The sequence below is a fragment of the Mustelus asterias genome, chromosome 22 (assembly GCF_964213995.1).
Source record: "Mustelus asterias chromosome 22, sMusAst1.hap1.1, whole genome shotgun sequence".
NCBI lineage: Eukaryota > Metazoa > Chordata > Chondrichthyes > Carcharhiniformes > Triakidae > Mustelus > Mustelus asterias.
Genome location: NC_135822.1, coordinates 31,024,421 through 31,034,328, shown reverse-complemented (window position 1 = coordinate 31,034,328; position 9,908 = coordinate 31,024,421). Strand labels below are relative to the sequence as shown.

The 9,908-nt window shown below is 59.9% G+C and overlaps 1 protein-coding gene across 2 annotated transcripts in view; it reads right to left on the bottom strand.

Moving 5' to 3' along the window:
• The window catches only part of LOC144509988 (F-box only protein 6-like), a 29,011-nt gene extending 19,893 nt beyond the window's left edge, over positions 1–9,118 (bottom strand). The window contains exon 1 of one of the 2 annotated variants that reach the window (XM_078239068.1): positions 9,060–9,118. The gene's annotated coding sequence lies outside the window, so the exon portion shown is untranslated. The remainder of the gene's footprint in view (positions 1–9,059) is intronic. The other variant, XM_078239069.1, reaches the window with a different exon arrangement.
• Between the last annotated feature and the right edge of the window lie 790 nt (positions 9,119–9,908).

The following is a 9,908-nucleotide window of genomic DNA, read 5'->3' as shown; positions in this document are numbered from 1 at the left end:
GGGGAGTGGGTGGGGGAGTGGGGGGGGAGTGGGGGGGGGGTGGGGTGGAGGGGTGGGGGGGAGTGGGGGGGGGAGTGGGAGGGGGGGGAGTGTGGGGGGGGGAGTGGGGGGGGAGTGGGGGGGGGGAGTGGGAGGGGGGGAGTGGGAGGGGGGAGTGGGAGGTGGGGAGTGGGAGGGGGGAGTGGGGGGGGAGTGGGGGGGGAGTGGGAGGGGGGGGAGTGGGGGGGGAGTGGGAGGGGGGGAGTGGGGGGGGAGTGGGAGGGGGGGGGAGAGAGGGGAGGGGCAGGCGAGAGAGGGCGAGGGGCAGGCGAGAGGGCGAGGGGCAGGCGGAGAGGGCGAGGGGCAGGCGAGAGAGGGCGAGGGGCAGGCGAGAGAGGGCGAGGGGCAGGCGAGAGAGGGCGAGGGGCAGGAGAGAGGGCGAGGGGCAGGCGAGAGAGGGCGAGGGGCAGGCGAGAGAGGGCGAGGGGCAGGCGAGAGAGGGCGAGGGGCAGGCGAGAGAGGGCGAGGGGCAGGCGAGAGAGGGCGAGGGGCAGGCGAGAGAGGGCGAGGGGCAGGCGAGAGAGGGCGAGGGGCAGGCGAGAGAGGGCGAGGGGCAGGCGAGAGAGGGCGAGGGGCAGGCGAGAGAGGGCGAGGGGCAGGCGAGAGAGGGCGAGGGGCAGGCGAGAGAGGGCGAGGGCAGGCGAGAGAGGGCGAGGGGCAGGCGAGAGAGGGCGAGGGGCAGGCGAGAGAGGGCGAGGGGCAGGCGAGAGAGGGCGAGGGGCAGGCGAGAGAGGGCGAGGGGCAGGCGAGAGAGGGCGAGGGGCAGGCGAGAGAGGGCGAGGGGCAGGCGAGAGAGGGCGAGGGGCAGGCGAGAGAGGGCGAGGGGCAGGCGAGAGAGGGCGAGGGGCAGGCGAGAGAGGGCGAGGGGCAGGCGAGAGAGGGCGAGGGGCAGGCGAGAGAGGGCGAGGGGCAGGCGAGAGAGGGCGAGGGGCAGGCGAGAGAGGGCGAGGGGCAGGCGAGAGAGGGCGAGGGGCAGGCGAGAGAGGGCGAGGGGCAGGCGAGAGAGGGCGAGGGGCAGGCGAGAGAGGGCGAGGGGCAGGCGAGAGAGGGCGAGGGGCAGGCGAGAGAGGGCGAGGGGCAGGCGAGAGAGGGCGAGGGTGTGTGTGTGGCGGGGGGGGGGGGGGGGGGGGGTTTGTGGGAGGTTGCATCGGGTTGAGGGAACTGGCAAGGCCCGGGATGTGGTGTCAGTCTAATTGTTGGTACAAGACAAAACAAGAGCTGCAGTGGGCCACAGCTGGGCACGTCCCATCTTCCCTATTTTAAACAAAAGACGACAAATGCTAAAAATAAAACTTCCTGGGCAGCTGAGATGATGTGGGTCCGATTGGAGGCTCGAGATGTGGGTTTGGACAGTCAGCTTGAGAGATTGGAAGACGCACTCCTGCCACTCACCACCTGGAAACTGGCAGCAATGAAACCTGGGAAAAACTGGCACAGCAGTAATGTTCAAATCAGGCTCTCAATCACACGGCCAACTTCATTGACAATAAGCATCCCATCTTGGACACCGGAGTAAAACTGGGGGTGAGCGTCTGCATGGCGGGTTGGTCTGCGTTCCGCACATTTCATTTTGAAATGACAGACATCTCCTGCCCATTGTTGGGCGGTTAATCTCAAGATCAATGTGTTAAAATAGGAGATGGCACAGTGACTCTTAACCTGAGGACAGCGAGGTTGGAGAGGAGGCTGGGGGACGATATTTGGAGGAGCAAGAGAGGGAAGTCTAGAGGAGCAATGACCACAATGCTGCCAGTGAAAGAGCGGAGCCACTCAATGAACCCACTAGTCCCAGGCAGTCAAATGAAAGAATGGATTTTAAAAATCACCACATGCCATTGCATAGGAATCACAACCAACTTGTTCAAGCCCTTTTTGTGAGATGCTCTTCCACCTCTTGCCCCTTTAGACACAAACCCACGCACTGGATTCATAACCCATCACCATTCAACACAGGCCGAGACCCTTCTGCCAACGACATGCTGGTGAATTCAGAAAGAGTTCATGCAGCCGAGACTGCAACACAAGCCCAAAGGAGAAACTTAACCATGGCACTGACCTACTCCACAGGGGTTCTTGATCAAGTTCACCGTCGGTAGCAAGAAATACAAATTCCTCCAGTCGTCCGGAGTCCAGTGCAAATTCCGCTTGATCGCTTTTTCGCGAATACACTTCTCCTTCCAAATGTGCGTTCCGTCCACCAGCTCCTTCCACAAGCGGCAGACCAGTCGGCATGATAAAACCAACTCCCTTCCCGGCACATGGCATAAGATCTCCGCTAGGGCATCTTCGTGCAGGTCTCCCAGAGTGGCCATCCTTTGAAAGGTGAAAGGGAGTTGGGGGAGTGGGGCGTGTAATGCCCAGAAGGTCGATCGTCTTTCAGGCTGCAAACCAAACATTGGGGTTAGAAAAGGGTTAATGTTTGCACAAGTGTATGTTTTTTGTTCTTTTCTTCCACCTCTTGAGCCAGCGGGGTGATGGCTTCAAGCCCCCTTTCCAAGCCTTCAGCTACACAATCTAGGCTGACACTGCAGCACAGTGCTGAGGGAGCTTGGCACTGCCACACATACCCGCCGCTTGGTTGAGACTTTAAACCGAAGACCCGGCTGCCTTCTCAGGTGAAAGTGAAAGATCCCATTCCACAGCGCCAGGAACCCGGGTTCGATTCCCGGCCTCAGGTCACTGACTGTTGGAGTTTGCACATTCTCCCCGTATCTGCATGGGTTTCCTCTGGGTACTCCGGTTTCCTCCCACAGTCCAAAGATGTGCGGGTTAGGTTGATTGGCCATGCTAAATTGACCCTAGTGTCAGGGGATTAGCTTGGGTAAATATGTGGGGTTACGGGAATAGGGCCTGGGGTGGGATTGTGGTCATAGAGTTATAGAGGTTTACAGCATGGAAACAGGCCCTTCGGCCCAACTTGTCCATGCCGCCCTTTTATTTTTAAAAACTAAGCTAATCCCTAACTCTTTCTCGTTTAATAATATCCTTTTAATAATAGGGTGACCAGAACTGTACACAGTATTCCAAGTGTGGCCTTACCAGTGTCTTGTACAACTGTACACACCCGATGGGCTGAATGGCCTCCTTCTGCACTGTAGGAATCCTATGGATTCTATTTCAAAGTTCAGGGAGCGCCTAGCCAAAATGTATTCCTCAAGCAAGCAAGGGCAGGTTAGTGGGCAGAGGGCTTACCGGTGAACTTGCTGCAAGCTAGGACACGGGCAGGTTAGTGGGCACAGGGGTGACTGGTGAACTTGCTGCAAGCTGGGACATGGGCAGCAGAGTTTTGGATGAGTTGAAGTTTATTGAGGATGGGAAGATGGCAGGCCATGCAGCAGAACATTAGAATTGTCCAGGCTTGAGGTGACAAAGGCACAAGTTTCAGCAGATACACTGAAGCAGGGCAGAGCGGGGGGCGATGTTACTGAGGTGGAAGCAGCCTTGGCGACTGCGCGGAGATCATCCTAGGGTCAAACGGGAAAGCGCGGTTGCGAACTGTCTGACTCAGCCTCGAGGCAGTTTGCCCGGGACAGGCACGGAGTCGATGGTCAGGGAGTGGAGTTTGAGACGGGATCAGGGTCCCCGGCTTCGATCTTCCCAATACTGAACAGCAAACTTCTGCTCATCCAGGGCTGGCTGTCGGATAAGCAGTGTGACCAAACAGGAGCAGTGGAGGGGGGTCGACGGAGGTGGTGGGGAGGTAGAGCAAGCCATTGGCTTCCGCAGTACGGCTGCCCGGGAAAACTCTCCCGCTCCGACCGCCTCGCAATCAGGCAAATCGTAATGATCCCACAGGCTGACAATTTAACCACATTCTCAACGCACCTTTCCAGGTTCATGACCCTGCAGCTTCTGGCCCAGAGGGACGGAGGGAGGGACGGAGGGAGGGAGGGAGGGAGGGAGGGAGGGGGGGCTACCCACTGGGCCACAAGGCCTCCTTGTTCAGACTTATAAAGCAGCATCTAACAGAAAATGCACACGATCGAGAGAATGCAGCTGATTCCATAATCCAGCCAGCAACATAAACGGTGCATGGCTGAACCCCAGCAGCTTACACTGGCGGCAGACTTTTAACTTAGGGGGTCGGGCAGGCAAGTAAAGACACACATTCTCTGTTGGTGCCCAGCTGGTGGTACACAGGAGTGACGCAGTTGTACGTTTATGATATTCCACTTTTCGCTTCAATGTTTCTTTTTATGAACACAGTGATCCTTTTAAGATCATAGAATCGTTCGGCCCATCGAGTCTACACCGACAACAATCCCACCCAGGCCCTATCCCTGTCACCCCACACAGTTACCCTGCTAATCCCCCGGACACTAAGGGGCAATTTAGCACGGCCAATGCGCCTAACCGGCACATCATTGGGCTGTGGGAGGAAACCGGAGCACCCGGAGGAAACCCATGCTGACATGGGGAGAACGTGCAGACTCCGCACTGACAGCCGAGCATTCTGTGAATAATACAGAGCCATATTAATAATAATTTAATATGTGCCGTGTTGCCCCTTTTTTTGGCTGAAAATTTCTATGTCATTTAATGCAGTCACAAAATACTATAACAGGTCTTAGAAGAATTGTCATCTTATTCCCATAATCCAGAAACCCTCCCCCCCCTTCTTTTGAATGGACCTACCTTATATTAAGCTGATCTTTCTCTGCACCCTACCTATGACTGTAACACTATATTCTGCACCCTCTCCTTTCTTTCTCCCCTACATACTCTATGAACGGTATGCTTTGTCTGTATAACGCACAAAAAACAATACTTTTCACTGTATCCCAATACATGTGACAATAATAAATCAAATCAAAAAATCTTCTCCAAGATACGGGGGCGGTCTATGTCCATCACTCAACCCCTCCCCCCACCCACCCGACTGCCATCCTGCCGTGTGCCAGCAAGGGTGGAGATTCATTGTGGGCGATGACGCCAAACAGGCAACTGTCACCTTTGCCCAGAGGTCACCAGATGGCGAACAGTTAATTTCTTTGTCTGCCACATAACCCTTGCAGCACCCGCCCCTCTGGTGCAGCCCTTGGACACTGAGGCTTAATAGCATTCACATACATGGGAACAGGCCAAAGGTCCATCTCTGGATGGCCTTGGTCTGCATGGCTCTGTATTATTCACTGAATCCTCAGGCAAACCTCTTCGTAGTCCATTACAGTATTCAAAACATCCCTAACCAAATCTGGATATTACTGACTGATTCTGTCCCTGTGGGTTTTAGATGGAACTCAATCCAATAACTAATCTCCACGTTATTAATATTTTGGAGAGTTGGGAGGGGGGAGGTTCACCCAGATGTTCTGGCAGTAAAGTGCTCTGGGACAGTCTGAGGTGGTGGAAACCCCCTGTATAAATGCGAGTATTTCGCTCCAAGTTATGACTACAGATCATGACACAATACAGCGGATAATCTGCCGATAACTGGACAATGAAGAACTCCGTATCTAACTACTGTGGATCTAATTCAAACTCCAGAGCTGTGCTCATCGCTGTGAGGCTTAGACAAACAATATAAAACCATACACACAAAACATCGACGCAAATACTGCAGTCACAGGGGAACACCATGTTTTCCCGACTCTCTGCAAATCACAAACCAAAAATAAAATCAATGTTTCATTTATATTAACGATGCTTTCAGTGACGGTGGGAAGGGGGGGTTGGATGTTTTCTCTGTCTGTCTCCCCTGAGGGGGGTGGGTGGGGGGGGATTCTCTCCCTCTGTCCCTGCGGGCTCGTTCGCTCCCCTCTGGGATGGGTGGGACACTCCCTTATTCCCCTTGGGGCTCTCTCTCCCTTGTGGGACAGGGTCTCTATCTCCCAACAAACAATGCCTGGGGGCGGGGGGGAGGAGTTATTTTCCTCCCCCACCACTCCACAGGAGGGGCTGTCTCTCACCTCCCACCCCCGTGCCCGCCCCCCACAACATCCCCTCCCTGGGAGTCTCTGTTTCCACCACCAATCCCTCAGGGGTCTTTCGCTCCTCCTCCTCCTCCCCCCGCCCTTCCGCCTCCCCAGAAAGCCCCCCAGGGTCTTTTTCCCCATTTCTGGGAGGTATCTGGTCGCTCTCTCCCAGAACAGCCACAACTCCAGGGGCACAGGAGCAGATTTGCGCTGCCATCCCCTGAAGAAGGGGGTCCAGGTAGGTCTCTGTTCCACTCTTCACCACCTCCTCCCCCAGCCCCTCACCCTCCCTCCCCCACAGCCCCTCACCCCCCTCCCCCACAGCCCCCCTCACCCCCCTCCCCCCTCACCCCCCTCCCCCCCCTCCCCCACAGCCCCCCTCCCCCACAGCCCCCCTCACCCCCCTCCCCCACAGCCCCCTCACCCCCCTCCCCCACAGCCCCCCTCACCCACAGCCCCCCTCACCCACAGCCCCCCTCACCCACAGCCCCCCTCACCCACAGCCCCCACAGCCCCCCTCACCCACAGCCCCCCTCACCCACAGCCCCCCTCACCCCCCTCACCCACAGCCCCCCTCACCCCCCTCCCCCACAGCCACCCTCACCCCCCTCCCCCACAGCCCAATCCTCCCCTCCCCGCCCCACCCCCTCTCCTCTCCTCCCCCACTCTCCTCCCCCACTCTCCTCCCCCACTCTCCTCCCCCACTCTCCTCCCCCACTCTCCTCCCCCACTCTCCTCCCCCACTCTCCTCCCCCACTCTCCTCCCCCACTCTCCTCCCCCACTCTCCTCCCCCACTCTCCTCCCCCACTCTCCTCCCCCACTCTCCTCCCCCACTCTCCTCCCCCACTCTCCTCCCCCACTCTCCTCCCCCACTCTCCTCCCCTCCTCCCCCACTCTCCTCCCCTCCTCCCCCACTCTCCTCCCCCACTCTCCTCCCCTCCTCCCCCACTCTCCTCCCCTCCTCCTCCCCTCCCTCCCCCCTCCTCCCCTCCCTCCTCCTCCCCTCCCTCCCCCTGTAACCCCTCCCCCTCTCCCCTCTCTACCCCTGCCCCCTCCCCATGCCCCCCTTCCCCCAGCTGCCCCCTTCCCCCAAGCCCAGCCCCCCTCCCCACCTCCCACCCTCCCCCCCTTCCCCTAGCCCCCCCTCCCCCAGCCCCACCTCCCCCCTCTCTACCCCTGCCCCCTCCCCATGCCCCCCTTCCCCACCATCCCCCCCTCCCCACCATCCCCCAGCCACCCCTCCCCCAGCCCCCCTCCCCCGACCCCCTCCCCCAGTTCCAGCTCCTCGCCCCCTCTCCCCCAGCTCCTCGCCCCCTCTCCCCCAGCTCCTCGCCCCCTCTCCCCCAGCTCCTCGCCCCCTCTCCCCCAGCTCCTCGCCCCCAGCTCCTCGCCCCCTCTCCCCCAGCTCCTCGCCCCCTCTCCCCCAGCTCCTCTCCCCCAGCTCCTCTCCCCCAGCTCCTCTCCCCCAGCTCCTCTCCCCCAGCTCCTCTCCCCCAGCTCCTCTCCCCCAGCTCCTCTCCCCCAGCTCCTCTCCCCCAGCTCCTCTCCCCCAGCTCCTCTCCCCCAGCTCCTCGCCCCCAGCTCCTCGCCCCCAGCTCCTCGCCCCCTCTCCCCCAGCTCCTCGCCCCCAGCTCCTCACCCCCTCTCCCCCAGCTCCTCGCCCCCTCTCACCCAGCTCCTCGCCCCCTCTCACCCAGCTCCTCGCCCCCTCTCACCCAGCTCCTCGCCCCCTCTCACCCAGCTCCTCGCCCCCTCTCACCCAGCTCCTCGCCCCCTCTCACCCAGCTCCTCGCCCCCTCTCACCCAGCTCCTCTCCCCCAGCTCCTCGCCCCCTCTCCCCCAGCTCCTCTCCCCCTCTCCCCCAGCTCCTCTCCCCCAGCTCCTCGCCCCCTCTCCCCCAGCTCCTCTCCCCCAGCTCCTCGCCCCCTCTCCCCCAGCTCCTCTCCCCCAGCTCCTCGCCCCCTCTCCCCCAGCTCCTCTCCCCCAGCTCCTCTCCCCCAGCTCCTCGCCCCCTCTCCCCCAGCTCCTCGCCCCCAGCTCCTCGCCCCCTCTCCCCCAGCTCCTCGCCCCCTCTCCCCCAGCTCCTCTCCCCCAGCTCCTCTCCCCCAGCTCCTCGCCCCCTCTCACCCAGCTCCTCTCCCCCAGCTCCTCTCCCCCAGCTCCTCGCCCCCTCTCCCCCAGCTCCTCGCCCCCTCTCCCCCAGCTCCTCGCCCCCTCTCCCCCAGCTCCTCTCCCCCTCTCCCCCAGCTCCTCTCCCCCAGCTCCTCTCCCCCAGCTCCTCTCCCCCAGCTCCTCTCCCCCAGCTCCTCTCCCCCAGCTCCTCGCCCCCTCTCCCCCAGCTCCTCGCCCCCTCTCCCCCAGCTCCTCTCCCCCAGCTCCTCTCCCCCAGCTCCTCTCCCCCAGCTCCTCTCCCCCAGCTCCTCTCCCCCAGCTCCTCTCCCCCAGCTCCTCTCCCCCAGCTCCTCTCCCCCAGCTCCTCTCCCCCAGCTCCTCTCCCCCAGCTCCTCTCCCCCAGCTCCTCTCCCCCAGCTCCTTGCCCCTCTCCCCCAGCTCCTTGCCCCTCTCCCCCAGCTCCTTGCCCCTCTCCCCCAGCTCCTTGCTCCTCTCCCCCAGCTCCTCTCCCCCAGCTCCTTGCCCCTCTCCCCCAGTTCCTCTCCCCCAGCTCCTCTCCCCCAGCTCCTCTCCCCCAGCTCCTCTCCCCCAGCTCCTTGCCCTCTCCCCCAGCTCCTTGCCCTCTCCCCCAGCTCCTTGCCCTCTCCCCCAGCTCCTTGCCCCTCTCCCCCAGCTCCTTGCCCCTCTCCCCCAGCTCCTTGCCCCTCTCCCCCAGCTCCTTGCCCCTCTCCCCCAGCTCCTTGCCCCTCTCCCCCAGTTCCTTACCCCCTCTCCCCCAGTTCCTTACCCCCTCTCCCCCAGCTCCTTACCCCTCTCCCCCAGCTCCTTACCCCCTCTCCCCCAGCTCCTTACCCCCTCTCCCCCAGCTCCTTACCCCCTCTCCCCCAGCTCCTTACCCCCTCTCCCCCAGCTCCTTACCCCCTCTCCCCCAGCTCCTTACCCCCTCTCCCCCAGCTCCTTGCCCCTCTTGCCCCTCTCCCCCAGCTGCTTACCCCGCTGCTCGGTTTGCGCTGACTCAGTTTCCTCTTGACCTGCGATCTTGTTTCCACTTCTGGGTTCCTTTCGCTTCTGGGTTGTCGCTGCTGTTTATTGGCTGCTTCCCGGGATTCACTCAATCCATAAAAATTAGAACCAGTCGCTGCGAGAAAAATAATTTGCAAACACGGAAGAAGAGAAAGAGGAAATATTTTCTCAACCAAAGGGAGTGGGAATCTGAGATCAGAATAAAGGGTTTTTAAAAATCCCCCCAAGAGTGTTGGTGTTAAAATTCTAGCCTTCTAAAGATCGTGCTAGAATCCTAAAAAATAAATTGTTTTTTTTTAATGACACTATTTAATACATGCTTGAACTCTGTTAACAGGCACTAGGCTGGCTTTCACTTTGCTGAGCTTTGCTCATGCAATTGGGGGAGGTTCCTTGCAGCTTCTCTAAGCTCTGTCTCTCTCTCTCTGTTCTCTGGAATTAGTGGCAATTGCAATTGGAAATGTTCTGTCACACACCATCTGTTAATGAGGATTAGAGTTGTGGGTTGCTAAACTAAATAATTCATTCGTAAATTCAGCAGGTCTGGCAGCATCTGCAGAGAAGTTAAAGTTTATTTATCAGTGTCACAAGTAAAGCTTACATTGACACTGCAATGAAGTTACTGTGAAATTCCCCCGGTCGCCACACTCCGGCGCCTGTCCGGGTTACACCGAGGGTGAATTTAGCACGGCCAATGCACCCTAACCAGCACGTCTTTCAAAATGTGGGAGGAATCCAGAGCACCCGGAGGAAACCCACGCAGACACGGGGAGAACGTGCAGACTCCACACAGACAGTGACCCAAGCCGGGAATCGAA